At 37.9% G+C, this 15,808-nt stretch overlaps 1 long non-coding RNA gene across 1 annotated transcript; it reads left to right on the top strand.

Annotated features, from left to right (window-relative positions):
* The first annotated feature begins 223 nt into the window (after nt 1-223).
* On the top strand, nt 224-10,949 carry LOC116669424 (uncharacterized). Its single transcript, XR_004326778.1, has 3 exons — nt 224-234; nt 1,448-1,450; nt 10,813-10,949. It is a non-coding gene; the product is annotated as an uncharacterized LOC116669424 (long non-coding RNA).
* Nucleotides 10,950-15,808: the final 4,859 nt, after the last annotated feature.

The raw sequence follows: 15,808 nt of genomic DNA, 5'->3' as shown, positions 1-15,808 counted from the left end.
ACTTTCAACAAAGTTGTGCTACACAAAATGCATCATAGGAAAATTGAATCTGAAAATGCAAGTTTAACTTCAATAGGATTCATCTTCTGGGGAACATGCATGTGTGTACAAAACGTCATTGCAATCCATCTGATGTTGCCATCCCTAGAGTCACGTAGCAGGCGAAAAACAGAAAGAGTATGTAAACAGGTCTAAAAGTTCAAACAATCACAAAGCTATAATTATGAATGAATTGTGTGCACTCTTGTTAAACTTCACAACCTTGCACAAAATTTTAAACCCTGTCTGCTAATTCAGATTATTTTAAATAACTGCTATTACCGTCTGGCTTTCACCAGAGTCTGACAAACAAGGACAGACTCACACACACACATGCTCTCATGCTCTTGGCTCTGTGCTTTGTAATTGAGGCCTCTGTGATGAACCAGAGTCAGTAAAATAATGGAGCACGGAGTCCATTAAAACATGAGGACAATTAGGTGGGAGGCAAACACTGCCAATGGCTTCTGACCCCACTTCATTATTGTGCAAATGGAATGATTTTACTCTCTCACTCGGACTCAAACACACGGCCACTTGTTCTGTCTATTCTGCACACACTTACAACCTATTGGACATGCCAGATAACCCACTTACAGTTGATCTGCCTATAAAATGATTTCATTTGCTCTTGCACAAACAAACACATAACACATGGATTCCAATACCAGGTAACTACTTGTACCGAATGAGGATAAACTGTCTCAGGCAACCTCTCATTAGCTGCTTTCACAGAACAAATGAGACTTACACTGATCATCAAAAGGCCATTTAACTCTACTAAATTGCCAAATTAAAAGGATCACAGTGATGCAGCATAGGCAATTAAAGCCCAATAGCTTTGTTCCTTAATGTCTTAATGCACAGGCACAAGTGTGGTGTCTCTGTTTTTCCTTTCTGCTGCCTTTTTCATTATTTCTCTTCCCCTATTTTTTCTTTCATACATGCATGCACACGGACACACACACTTAAAACGCCTGTGAGTTGTGAATCCTGTAATGTTGATCTCCAACATTTGTAACAGACAGCTGTCTGCCCTCTTCTAAGGCTAGCCACTGAATGAGTTGTCAGCTCAAGTGGGTCTTGTGTGTTCACATGTGTGTGTGGACAATGACCTGTGGTCAATGCATTTTAACAGACAGCGATAGACATACAGATTTACAGAGTAAGAAACTGGACATTTGTGTAATGTAATGTTGGTTAAGTTTAAGTTTGTGTCGTTGTGTTGGTTAAGTTTAAGTTTGTGTCATGATTCAAATGACAACACACATAGTATGCAAGTTTTAGCGCAAAAAACAAATTGAGGTGGTTATAAGAATGCTGGTAGCGCATAAGTAATGGTATGGTTGGCAGTGTCAAAAAGCACTTTTTAAAGGTTAATCCCCTTTCCCTGGCTCACACTCCTAAGAAAGTAAATGCGGGAGACAGGAGAAGAAGCTTTGGCTGTCTGGGTGATGTCAGCTGAATTGTCAGTAATACAATTTTACTTGTTTATTTGCAAAACAACATCTATAAGAAAATGCACAGAAGTGTGTGAATTCTGCAGTGTTACTGAGACAGATTGGACCACCTCAAACTTTTATTGGCACTTGGAAAGGAAGTCTAAAAAAAAAAGGTAAGCTAAGAATAAGGGATGCTAGCTAAGCTAGCTAGCTAGCAGCATCAATTATATCATTATATCCTCATTATTATCATTATAGCTGGTTAGCATTATCAATCTGTCTCTGTACCTAAACTCTTCAGAAATATCTTCACCCCTCACCCATACAGACAAAGCAAGAATTATTTTCACCTGGTCTTAAGATTCAAAGATAACTGTGACAGTAAAATTATTTGGCTCTCAGGTCTCATACAGAATGACATTTTGGCATTTTGAGAGTAATGAGTTTCAGTATAACTTTACAGAGTCCAAAAATATAGGTTATTGCATTTACACTGGACAGTAATATTCTTGTGATGAGATTTCCATTTGGCATTAATCTCTCTTCCCCAGTTTTTTTCCTCAGTTTGAATAATGATATTGTCTCAGTGAATGACGTGTTATATCCTGTTTGTCCAGCAAGATGAATGCTCGGCTAACTAAAATTTAACTTATTTTCTGTCTGACTATCTTGTTGACTGCCTTTCTTACTGTCTCTCTCCCTGTTAATCTAGTGGTCTGCCTGTGTATTTCTATCAACGTCTCTGAATTTTACCATGTAGGGACCTGTATGTCCCCCTGTGGCTTTGAGAAAAAAGTGTTTTGAGCTTTAAGTTTAGGATGTTTGAATGGTTTATGACACTTACTGATCTGTCAGGTGAGTATCAGCCTCATGTTGTGACAGTTTTGATAAAAACATCTCGTGCTGTTTCACACTTTCATTCACTGGATAATATAGAAAGTGATGCCCTCTATTAAACACTGCAAATAAAAGTTACTATACATCTTTGGAAAGTTTGAGCTTTACATATACAGTATTACACACAATTATAATCAAACTTGAACTTGTTTATTATAAGTTACCCGTCTTATTTATTTTAACTAACAGAACATATCTAATTTTCTATTCTGGATCTTGAGTCGCATCTTTTAAGTATTTCATTGTGTATGGGAATGTTTAAATAAGAAAAGAAATTTGTGGCATATGCCGCTTTTCTTGCTCTGTTTGACAGGCAGGAACAAACGAATCTGAACATCCAAGGGCATCCAGTAGTGGTTTGATCCAACGCACGTTGTGGAGGGGATACATTATTCTAGTCAAATATCACGGAGACTTGCAATGTTCCTGCAATTTTTATCTTGTGCAATTTGCTCTATAATATACAGCAATGATTTGATACAGGATAGCAACACATTCGATTACAGAGTTAGGGCTCTATCAGTGTCAAAACAATAGTCCCAGTGGTGCAAACAATTAGACTGTGGCGATAACAAAGCCCTGTTTTATAGTCACTATAATACATCGTGCCAGGCTAGGAATCATTCACGTAATACGTGTGACATCCTGCAGTCCAATGGTAATGCAGTAAGACTAATGGCTGCACTCTTATAGGCTTCAAACTGCTGTGGATGATAAGTATAATAGGTTTACATAAATAAACAAGCAGGGAGCAGTATAACCCCTCTCATGGGTATACTGTACATGAGTTGAATTAATGTTGCTGGGGGCAAGGGTGGTTTGATGGAAATGCTGCAGTACCATATGCGCAGTTACCATGGCATTTTAAGGATGCTCGGTGGTCATAGCATAAAGGTTGTGCAGGCTAAAGGTCAGACAAGCTTATGAAATGAAGGATGCTGGGGCAAACTCCAGAAACCAGCTCTGTGATGATTCAGGTAGGAAAGCCAAATGAGGAGCTACTGTATTATCCAGATCCCTCTGAGATGAGCAACTTAATGACAAGTCCAGTGCTCACTTAAAAACAATTTGTGTGTTTGTACAAAACATGAGTGTGAGTAACTGTGTGTACAAAAAGCATATCACTCAAGAAAAAGAAATGAAGAATGTTATGATAATATATAATGAACAATCTTTAGGTAAAATTGGGTAATAGTATAACAATCACAAAAGGCTACGATATGCCTTGTACTGACACGTTTATCAGCCAGCCAGAGGGTTCAGCCACAGCACTCCTCTTACATCTCCCTTTGCTTGTCTTCTATATTCTATCGCTCTTTGAAGCACCTAACCAAAAGCCCCTACCAATCACAAAAGCAATATGAGGAAAAGCAGGTGCTAATACGTATACCTTGTGACTCTTTAATCAATGGGAAAATGTCTACTTGTAGACAAATAAGGAAGGCTGAGCTCCATTCTGGCTCAATACAAGTCAAAATAAGTGGCCAATTTAGTGTTAGTAAAGTGGCTCTCTCTGTAATCCAGCAAATAGATTGGGTTGATAAGAACAATGTGACAGTGTATTCTTCTAGTTTGCAGCTAACTATCCAAATTTAGCTGACCACACAAGACGTCAAGAGTAAGACTTCAAAGCAACATGTAATAAACTAAACTTTCTTCTCAGTTTGACATACAGACCACAGGACATGTAGTGATTGAATTTTATATCAGCTAAAATGACACTTTATTGATCCTGGGAGGAAATTCACAAGCTACCCAGCAGTATACAAAGTAATTTAAATTAGTCCTACCTCTAGCAGCGGCAAGATTAAAGTGACTTACACACTAATGCATCAAAATGCTCCATGCATGGCATGAAGCATGATTGGTCTGCATACAGTATAAGGAAAAGAGTCTGCGTTACCTTATTTGACGGAAATCCTTGCATTTTCCTGTTATTTCTGACAATCTGATAGACAAAAATGTATATTATGCGTGAGTAAATATAACCTTTAAAAACAAAATTGGTTAAAAAAAATATATATTTAAATAAATCACCGGGAAAGTCCGGTATAGCCGGACTCTGGAAAGATACGTTCTCATATTCAAGTTTATGTTTTTCTTGTTCGAAGGTTGTTTGGTAAATTGCTCTTAAACACATTAAGATAACATTTGAATTGCTATTTTTGTCATTTTAGTGCTGGCGATTTTCCTTTGGGGCTGGCTAAAACCTCTTTGGGGGGTACCAAAAATTCCTCTTTGCAGGAAAAACCCTGGATGGTTATGATAAAGTGTTATCGTAAGATCTTTCCCTAAATGTAACATAAACTCTACACTAAGTGTTTATTATAGTCTGCGGGATGCATGATGCAGACCCTCTCCCAAACGCATTTGGCAGAATCACTGTATATTATATGTATAGTATATAAACCTAAATTTTAAAAGACATGGTTGATTTGAATGATAACCATATCAATAAATCAGAAGAAAAGAAGCCATTGACCAATACCTTTGCAATACTTGGTCGTAGGGATGTAACGAAAATGTGACCTCACGGTTATCGTGACCAAAATTATCATGGTTTTACGTATTATGGCGGTATTTTTAAAAGTGTGTTAAATGCCTTTATCAGCAACTTGTTTCCTGCACGTTCTGCAAACAGGATAATTTCTTCAATCACCTGTCCTTTGGTATTCTTATAATAACCAAAAAACCCGTTGCGGACTACACAGTGCGCCTGCGCGGCAACTTCAAGAGACTCGGATGAAGCTGGGAAGGATTAGCAGGACGGTTTCCACACTGTGGTAATCCACCGTGGTAATAATGATATTTTAAAGTCAAACAGTAATTATTAGTGTCAACATTTTTATCGTGGTTTACCGTTAAACTGGTAAAATGAATAGAATGAATAGAAGACATTGAATAGATAAAATGCCCTCCTATGTAGGTGTAATTTCAGCCATTTAAAGTCAAAAATACAGGAGCGCATACTCTAAGTGTGTGAGTATTTCTTGCCTCTCTTCCCTCCCTTTGAAGATCCTGTGATGCAGAGACATAATTCAAACATGCAACCATGTGAAGAATTGCAGATGATGTGTGGAAAATGATAAAATATGTAGGGGCATGTGTTAGTTTGATACTCCAGCAGAAGAGCGATTGAGCCACCGCCGCTAAGATCAGTGACTAACATGGCTTTTTGTCGGTGAGTTGCAGCCGATTGGATCTGTGCGTGCTTGTCTGTTTAAGTGTGTGTGCTGAAGAGAGCAAGAAACCAGTGAATGAATTTTTTAGCTACATCCAAGACCGCATTGATTTTTAAATATGTCCTCGCGGGCACAGTTCACTTTGATGTGAGTCTGGTTGTGCATACAATGCAACACAATAGAAGGCGGCCAGGACAGTGAAAAAATAATTGCAACAGCCACATGGAAATATACACAAAATCATACACATAATTTGTCTTTGCTTCAAATGAATAGGCACACACAAGCAACTTCAATTGTTTTCTCCCTGTTGATTTCGGTCTGTTTCCATTTTAATAGTCTTTTCTCAGTTCCTGCAACATGTAGGTACAACAAACACAAGTCAGTGATTTATGATCTAAAATTGCTTTTTGTTCTCTTACACAAACTGTACAAACACCTGGAGCAACCCTAAATACATAAGTTGCCGCTGCTTTGTTTCTGGCCACATATCCCCAAAAGAATACACTTAAAATAGCAGGTGTTTCAGCCCACTAACTTGTTGTGTTATAATTGCAGCTCTCGTAGCTCACAATGCCTCATGACATGCATTTAAAAAAAGGTAACTTTAAAAGGTTTGTCAGTGAACCCACTGAGCGCTTGACTTGTTTCCATGTGGCCCCCTTTTTGATTTCACCAATCAGCGTGGTTCACTGGGGAGGTGTAGAAGTAGATATAGTGCCAGGAAAAAGGGGGATTAGGGTTTTAGGGCTTTTAAGAAGTGTGGATACCCAACAGAAAAATGGGCAGCCGAGTATGAAGCTTAAATTAGCAAGATGCTCCCATTGTTTGTGATGTGTTTAATTGTATTTAATTTCCATGCAAATTGGACAACGATAGTGAATTCCTGGGATGTCGGGGGGCGGACCTCCCTCTCTTCTTAATGATCTATATTTATATATATTATAATTAGAGCTGTTCCCTCCAACAGAGCCTAAAACGCTGGTATCAGTATCGGAAACTACTGGAGTTTATTCACTAATCCATTACCAAATAATAAAGCCATAAAAAAAATCTACGTTAAAGTAGTTTATTTATGTTCTTTTTCTGTTAGAACTGGCTCTCAGACTAGATTATAAAAGAAAGTTCTGTGGCATTCATTGTTTGTGTTTGTTCATGTTTCACTAAGAGTTTAACCTGAGCCACACCGACAACAAGATAGAAATTATATCACATCCGTACAGGGATAGCAGTATACAGTTGTTAAAAAATAATAAAACATATGACACACTGGTATCGGATCAGTACTCAGTATCGGCCAATACACAAGTTCAGGTATCAGAATCGGTATTGGGAAGCAAAAAGTGGTAACGGACCATCTCTAATTATGTTATGTAACTACGTATATTTAGATGACCAAAAATATATATTTATAAAGTATATACTGGATCACATTTCCAGGGGTTTGGACAGGATTGTATAAACTGTAAAAAACTACAAAACTAAACCACTGGAAAATGCTAAACTAATTAAACTAGTACTAATTAAATGTTGATACTGTGCTTTGTCTTGAGCCCTCAGATCTCTTTAACATAGGCAGACAATTTAGAAAATCAAGTAAGGTAATCAAGTCTTTGTACTACATTGAACTGTCTCCATGACCCCAAAAGGTTTAGGTTCTAACCCCTGAAATGATTAAGGGTGCTTTCATATTTTTGCAGTTTACTTCCTAAAGCTGCCATAAGACACTACAAAAAGTACCGGGGACTAATCAGCTCTCCAGCATGCTAATCTGTGACGCACCATATTATTATTTGGCTATTCTCTGCTCAAATACACTGAAATAAATCTTATATGATATACTGTAACTTAATCATTGCTACAGTATCAAAGCAATATTATGTTACGTTAGATGTTTTTTGAAATCAGGGAAAAAAAATAAAATAAAAGGAAAACAGGGAATTAGAGGATGAAAGGATAAAACATAACAATCACGTAAGAAATGGTGACACCTGTCACTTCAACCAGTGAGAATCATGTTGACCCATGGCTAACTTTTCTTTTTTAACCTTCATCAAGCCAGCTAAGGGCTCCTTTTTAAAAGTTTGAAATATTCTTTTCAAAGCTGAGCAAGAAGGTAGGGTTAAATTAGCAATATGGCAATAAAACGACTCAAATAACCTTAACAGGGAGAGAAAGCTCTTCAATTATTGTGATTATGTATTACATATGTATTTACAATTTTAAACACATGAATTTCCTTTGGATCATGCTGCTGGTGACATGACATTGTTCACCAAGTTCGAGTTTATGGTAAAAGATCCTAAGTGGAAAAAGAGAGAGAGAAGCAAAGAATAAGTAAGAGAGCAGAATGTGCAGGAATCAATGTTGGGAGACTAGATTTACCATGGTCCAATTAGACAGAAGGAGACTGGAGCACACTAATGACCTGACATTTACATACACTGAACCCCTTATTTGTTGTGATTACACTGTGTGTGTGTGTATGCGTGTGTGTCAGAATTAAAGACAGGAAAGTGAAAACAAAGGGAAGAATAAGAGAGCGGGATTTGTATGCGGGTACAAGCTCTGTTTGTGGACTCAACTACAAAAGGCGTTTTAAAGCAGCAGATTTCAGCCAACACACAAGTAAATCCATTATGTCCTATGTCACTCCAAATATCGGTCCAAGTGATTACTGTACCTACAAATATAAAATACAGTTACTCAAGACAGACTTTCTGGCATTTGTTTTACCTTTAAAAATCATTATTATGTATCACGCATTATTTGCAGTAATTACAAAACAAGCAAAGCAAATCCCAGACATTAAAAAAATCACTAAAAGACTCTTCTCTTCTAATATGTTCTCAGGATTCATTTCATTGGCCAGCGAGTAAGAAAAGAGCATCATAACATCTACGGCTCAAGGAAAATAATAAGAAGTCTACACTTGATGCAATAAGCTACTACCATATTAAAAATGGGAGAGTATATATATATAGATAATTTCCTTCAAAATCAATCAATTTATGTCACTATAAATACAGGGCCAGCGGCGTCCTGTCAGCCGCACTGTAAACAAACCATCGTGTCATGTACATTTACTCTTCAGAAAAACAGGCGTCAAACATTGTTTACATTCTGAAGTTTTCCATGAGCGCTGTGTGATCACTGGCCAATGAAATCAATCCTGAGAGCGTGTCAGAGCCTAGGGGCGTGGCAGGGCAGAGATGCTCCTTGCAGCCCAGTGGCGCTGCCACAACCTTCCTGAATGTCATGCAGATTCTCAGCCAGCCTGACTACTTTAAACCCTTTGTTCTTTCACCGTTTATATATTTGCCAAAAAAGCATTGCAAAACTACGTAGGGCACAACCAGTTTTAGCCCAGACTGAGCAGGAAAGGCTTCTGCATTGAGAAAATCAAAGGCTAAAGGTACTTAAATTCTTATGGCCTCCAACCATATTGAGAAATTTAGTTGCTCAACTATCAACAGGGGATTATTAAAAATTCTCACTATTCTTTCCTTTAAATTGGACTTTTGTATCAATAGCATATGGTCCAACCTGGCACCACCTCACCTCTGTACCTAGAAAAAATCTCCCTCCATCTCCCATATCTCAGAATGCCTCAGCCGACCGCATCCCAATCCATATCCTCAGGCATGTACCTAGAGTAATCTCTCTCCCCTTCTTTAACCTCATCCCCTATCCTCATAGCCTCTCCTCATTTCACCAGCCCTGTCCTCATTTCTCCGCCGAGCTCTAGTGAAGCATTGTCGTTGCCGAGCCCATTGACGGTGCTACTAAATCACATCAGATTCTTCCCCGTACAAAGCATTAGCTTCCCTAGCTCTGTTATTGCTAGCTGTGGCCCACCAGCGTCTGGGTCTTGCATGGTTCTGTTTACGACTGTCCTCCTGCTACCACGCACACATATACACACCCACATGCACACACACAACCCAGATTATTCTCGGCATGCTGCAGAGATAAATGGCTCCTCTGTTGCCCGGCCACAGGTTGGCAGAGCCAGGAGGGGAAAAGATCCATTTGAGAGCCCTGTGACGTGGGGCAGGGTTTGGGGGGGATAACTGTCAAAGGTAGAAGCGGCCTAAAAAATTGAATCATGACGATTTCCAGTATTCATGCTCCAGGATGTTTAGGATGCTGGGGAATAATAGGTGGAGAGAAAAATATGATGCTGTTACAAAGAAAAGAAAGCCAATTGTTTTCTTTTTATTTAAATGTTGTGTAATTTCACAGTCTGAATTTTGCAAATAAGGTAACAAAGGTCATTTTATATGCCTAACAATGGTTCAGTTAACAGAACGTATTGTTTTCATCCAACAATAGTGATATGGAAATGTAGAGGTTCATAAATATCTGATTAGCGAGCTGACAAGAGTAGGGAGACAGCAACAGTAAGTCCCGGTTAGAGCCATCTGCTTCACAACAGGAGGAGGATCTATCTGTCTGGGAATTACCTACTGATGGGCAACACCTGGAGCGAGACGCGTGACTTAGTGTGAGAAGTTTGAGAAGACTTGTCATAAATTCTTCAGTTATAAAATATGCATCTCTTTAAGAAAATGGAAGAAAAAAAATGAAATCACAATTAGATAAATAATGTAAACCAACTAAGCACAGTTGCAAAATCGCTTTTTTGTACTACCAAAGCAAGCAGCTTGGAAAGATCCTATTTCACAGCTCTCTTTGGCTAAAAAAGTGTTTTTATTAATTTTTGTGATAGGTGTTGAGTGTTTCTGAGAGATTCTCGGGATCATTTGTCAGCTGAACAACAGCAGCCCATCTGTTTGGCAGGAATTTACTGACAATTGATACGAAAACGGAGAAACATACCAGTTAATAAGGGAACCTTCTTGATAAGAGAATATTTCAGTTTGCACCTGTCTGTTTAGCCCTGATTTTTCTTAATCCAGGTATTTATGTGAGTCCAGGTGTGTATGGCTATGTACTCTCCTCTCTGCCCTATTTCCTCCTCCCCCCAAGTGAGGAGTTGTACAGTCTTATGGCATGAGGGACAAAGGAGTCCTTGAGTCTGCATGTCCTACACTTGGGAAGGAGCAGCCTTCCACTTAACAGGCTCCTCTGGTTTCTGATGACGGTGTGCAGGGGGTGGCTGGCATTGTCAATAATGTAAACATATTAATGATTTAACAATGTCCACAGCAGTGTATTTTTCATTTTATTATTTTAACTGTAAAAAGAAAAGGAATAGGCAACATTATGCCAGGAAGACCAGTTTTTAGCTGTGACCGTCCTTCCTTTGCCGTACCCAAAGTTGCTGCATTATGGCTGTTGTCTGTAGATTCCTTCATGCACAGCTCGTATTCTTTTGGATGTTTCATGCGCAAATATTTTAACAGCGGGGATGTTGTGTATTGTCTAGGGTCCAAATTGAACATGTAGCTTGACTTGAATTGCCTTCTTTTGACCTAAAGTACTGCCAAACAGCACTTTTTCTTCTCACGAGTGCCATTTTCACTTTCTCATACTGCATTGAACGGTCCACCTACGTAAATACCTTCCCGTAATCAACGGCGACGTCATTACATTGGCCAGCGTAGCGCAAAGTGCAAGCGTAGGGTTTGGTTCGGTGGAAAAAAATTTAAGGTTTGGCACAAACCGGACACCGTCAAAAAGCCCAATATTGGACCAAATCCAAAGCCAAATCCTGGATTCGGTGCATCCCTGACAGAAACACTACACTATTCCGTACAGAATCACTGTTCAATTTTAGTGTTCTTGTTGAACTATTTGACACATACACATTATTTAATTATTGACTTGCCATTGGACGGTAATTTCAATTAGAAAAGTGTGATTTTGGTTATATTGCTGTTGTAATTTCTATACTAACATTGGATAAGTTGCTTTGTTGACTTGCAAGACACGTCTAGACTAAAGACTTTCTTTCTGATCTGAGACTTGACTTGGACTTCTAAAATAACACCACTGACCTCATGCTGACAAACCCTCTCTCTTATATTCTGTTCCAAATCCAACAAAATCAACTTTACCAGATATAAGGAGTTATCTGAGGAGTTATCTGAATTAGCTGAATGTAGTTTTTCTAAAGGCATCTAAACCCTCAACTATGCTTTGTGTATGCATAAAGGATGTGCATTTAATAGCATGGCCTTGAAAAGCTCATTTAAATCTATACCAGCCTATATGCAGGCTGGCTGAATTCATAATAATGAGAAAGCAATCTGTTTGTTTTTAAAATGCATTTTTCATCTTCTTAAATGACACAAAGGTTTTTTTAACCATCAGTAGTCAGTGTGCAATTTTCCAGATATGGCTATTAAATGGGTGACATCAAATAATAGAAGTATATCTAGATCGTTCTTGTTTTTTCCAGACATCAATTAAATCCAAAGTGGACTGCTATGTTTTAGTCTGTATCAGCAGATAATGTGTGTAGTTAGCCTGATGAGAGGGTCAGACTGACAAATGACAGATGAAGGGGTGTGTTGGTTGATCTGAATTAACCCAGCTATTGCAGGTGTGTGAGATACAGACTGAGATTGTTTCTGGAGGGAGACAATCACGATGCTGCAGGCGGACGGCTGCAAACCACACGTTGCCACAAGGATAACAGGACTATTCTTGTTTTCTCTCAACACAACTTTTGTAAATACACCTTTTAAAACGTGAACTAAACCACTACCCTCCCGTTAAATGCATCACACAGGGAGAAGAGACAATAGCATTAAGGTTACGTGCCAGGTAAGCCTTTAGCAGCTGTGTTTCTTTGTTATACGCGTCCAGGTTAGCTTAACTTTGTAACAAGACATCCTTCTTTTTATAACACACACACACGGTCACCAAGACTATATGATAAAGGGTGGAATTAAAATCCCCAGCCATGCCTATCTGTAAATCATACTGTTGTATCACTAAGCTAAAAAAAAACAAAGCAGAATCATCATTATTTATAGCGTGTATTATACCAAAGATTATTACTTAAAAGCTCAAAATATAACTGTTGTTTTAATCTAAATCACTGAAATGTTCTGCACTCAGGTAGAACATTTGCTCCAAATGACAACATGCACAACAATTTATCTTTCTCTTTTAACTTTTTTGTGTCTTTGACATTTTAGAATGTATTTTCAAATTGCATTGCCTGGTCATGGAGTCATTACATCTGCAAGACAAAGTCAGCAATGAATTACCATAAACAAAGCTGCAATTGGATATAGCAGGATATGAATGAAATGTTATTAATATTCTGCTTGAGTGTTTCGGAGTCTGCAAGGGGTTCATACTCTCTCTTTCTCTCTTTGTCCCTCTCTTTTTTCTCTTAACAACTGTCTGTTCTCTTAATTGGAGCTGGGAGTCTAAGACCACTCCTCTGACCGCTGCACACACCCCTGGGAGGTATGTAGGTACAGCAGCCAATACAACTGTGTGTGTGTGTGTGTGTGTGTATGTATGTGTGTGTGTGTGTGGTGTGTGTGTGCGTGTGCGTGTGCGTGCGTGCGTGTTAGAGAGATGTAGCATGGTAAAAGAGCTTTAAAGGAAGAGAATGAGACTAATAAAAAGGCATACTCTGCCAAAAAAGCTTTGCTGCAGGCATTTACAACTTGCTATTGAAGATTAGTGTGTTGCAACTTGGAATAGTTAAAAGAAAATAAATAATGGGTAATTCATTATCTTGAAATGTCACAAACATTTTCCTTAGCGTATTGATTTTATGACACATAGCAATGCAATGACAGAATTTTCTGCATGGTAATTGAAAGAGGCATTTATAAGCAATACACAGACCTCTCTGCATATTCTCAGCAGGCTACGTTTACATGCACACCAATATACCGCTATTATTCTGAATATGACAATATTCAGAATTTAATACTGGTCATGTGCACAGCATATTCCGGTTGGAAATTCAGAATAACGCCTTTTTTCAAATTTAGCATTTTGCAATTAAGACATGTCAGACATTCCGGTATTATTCGGGTTTTAAAGGCATTCTTTGGACATATACAGTGCATTCAGTACATGCGTCTCAATCTGGGTTTTTACCGCAGGCTTATGGTCAGCTCTGTGTGTTGCTATGGTTTGTGTACACAAACCAACCAGCCAACAGATTGAAAGGCTGGAGACCCAATAAAAAGGAGAAACACAGCTACTTTTAAACATTTTCAAAGACCTAGATATCAACAGTTTTTTTTTTTTTATGCACACACATTACTATGCCAACCTTTTCCAGAAGCTGATTGAAGGAATTTTTGCACGGTCCGCTACTGCTGGTAAATTTAAAAAAATCTTATTTTGCATGGCTGCATGTAAATGGAAATATTAGTGGAATATTCACTTTTATTAGCCATTTAAACAGCTTAGAGAACATTGTCTTTTTCGGAATAAGGGCAAAAAACGGAATATCATGTGAATGTAAACATAGTTGTGAGCAACACTGACAGCATTTTCTTCAGATTATGGCTTCTCATCCATGTTCAAATCAAGAGGACATTTTTGTAAAATAAAAGAACTGAGTAATTTCCTTTACTCTGTAATTTTACAACATACGTATATATATGTATATATATATATATATATATATATATATATATATATATATATATATATATATATATCACCATATTCTACAAAAGAACTACTTACATGTCCTATTTCTGCAGGTTTTCCACAAGTGCGTCCTCGTTTAGAAGAGGTCTCCCAACTAATCTTGCCTTGTACTGACCAAAGTTGTAAAAAAGTTGATGTATCTTACCTAGCTACTGCGCATGTGCAACTCCCAACAAAGATAGTATAGAAGTGAGATGTCTCACTCTGTAGCTAAAACAGAGAGCTAAACACACAGGGTGAAAACAAGATCTGCAGCAATGTGCGGTACAACAAAAATATGGTGTTTTTTGAAAATTAAACCAAGTAAACCTATTTTGGTACAACCTCAAAATACAACTGGGACTCTGAAAATGAGCATAATATGGGTGCTTTAACATTGGAAACACAGAGTAACAAAATGGTCATGCTTAAAAGTGTAAGCTTCTAAACGTGTTTTCACAAAATTAAAAACTGCTTGACCCTTTTCAGTACATTGATTGAGTTTCATTGATTACCACTGCAGCAGGCCTATCAACAACCCATCGTTTCACAAGAGAAGCCTAAATCATCACAAAAAGTACACTTTTTCTTAAGCAAGCCCTCTCAGAGACAGATAAATATTAATTTACTGATGTATGCATAAAAAACATGCTCATCAGTAATAATCAACCAGTGATTGTTATGGTTTGGGTTTGTTTTTTTCCTTCTTTTTTGTTTTTTTTGGTTCTGTCTTGTCTCCTTGTGTTTGTGTCTTGTGTTCCCCTGTGAGTGTCTGTCGGTACATTCGGTTTCCTGTTTTATTTTGAAGTCTGGTCTCTGTCTCGTTTTGTCTCTAGTTTTACTTCTTACCTGTCTGATTGTCCTCCCCCGCCCTTATGTGATTCACCTGATGTATCACTTGTTCCTTGTTACCTCTTGTATTTAACCTCTGTGTTCCTTTTGTGTCTTGTCGGATCGTTTTGTCCTGTCAGCGTGTTCCTGTTGGTGTGCCTGAGCTTCCCCGTGGTGTTTTGTTCCTTGGATTTTTTTCCACTGTGAGTTTTTTTTCTCAATCTCTCTGCTCCTATTCCTGTTTTTGTTTTGTTTTTCTTCTTTTTGAACAGTTTTTGCTTTCTACCTTTTGGATCCCTGTGTTGTTGGAACGCTGCCTTTTTGTTTAATACATTCTTTAACTTCTCCTGCCTGCCTGCAGTCCTCACCTCTGCGTTTTGGTCCTAACTTCATTAGACTTAGACTTAGACTTAGACTTCTCTTTATTTATCCTTTTGGGATGACTCCCGCAAGGAAATTGAAAATTCCAGCACCAGTTTTAGCAAGAAAGAACAAATTAAAAAATAGATTAAAAAAAAGAAAAGAAAAGACAGTATAAAGACAACAAAATAACAATAATGATAATAACAACAATAAGAACATTTGTCAAATAAAACAAACAAAAGACCATAAATTATTATTAAAGTGTCAGTGTTGAGTCCAGTATTGAAGTGATAAAGTGACTAGGTGTGCGTGTATGTATGTATGTATGTGTACTGTGTGTATGTATGTATGTATGTTTACTGTGTATGCATGTATGTATATATGTATGTATATATGTATGTATATATGTATGTGTGTATGTATGTATGTATGTATGTATGTGTGTATGTGTGTATGTGTGTATGTATGTATGTA

Source organism: Etheostoma spectabile, chromosome 19, assembly GCF_008692095.1.
Source record: "Etheostoma spectabile isolate EspeVRDwgs_2016 chromosome 19, UIUC_Espe_1.0, whole genome shotgun sequence".
In the NCBI taxonomy this organism is placed as follows: domain Eukaryota; kingdom Metazoa; phylum Chordata; class Actinopteri; order Perciformes; family Percidae; genus Etheostoma; species Etheostoma spectabile.
This window is presented reverse-complemented; position numbering and strand designations above follow the sequence as displayed.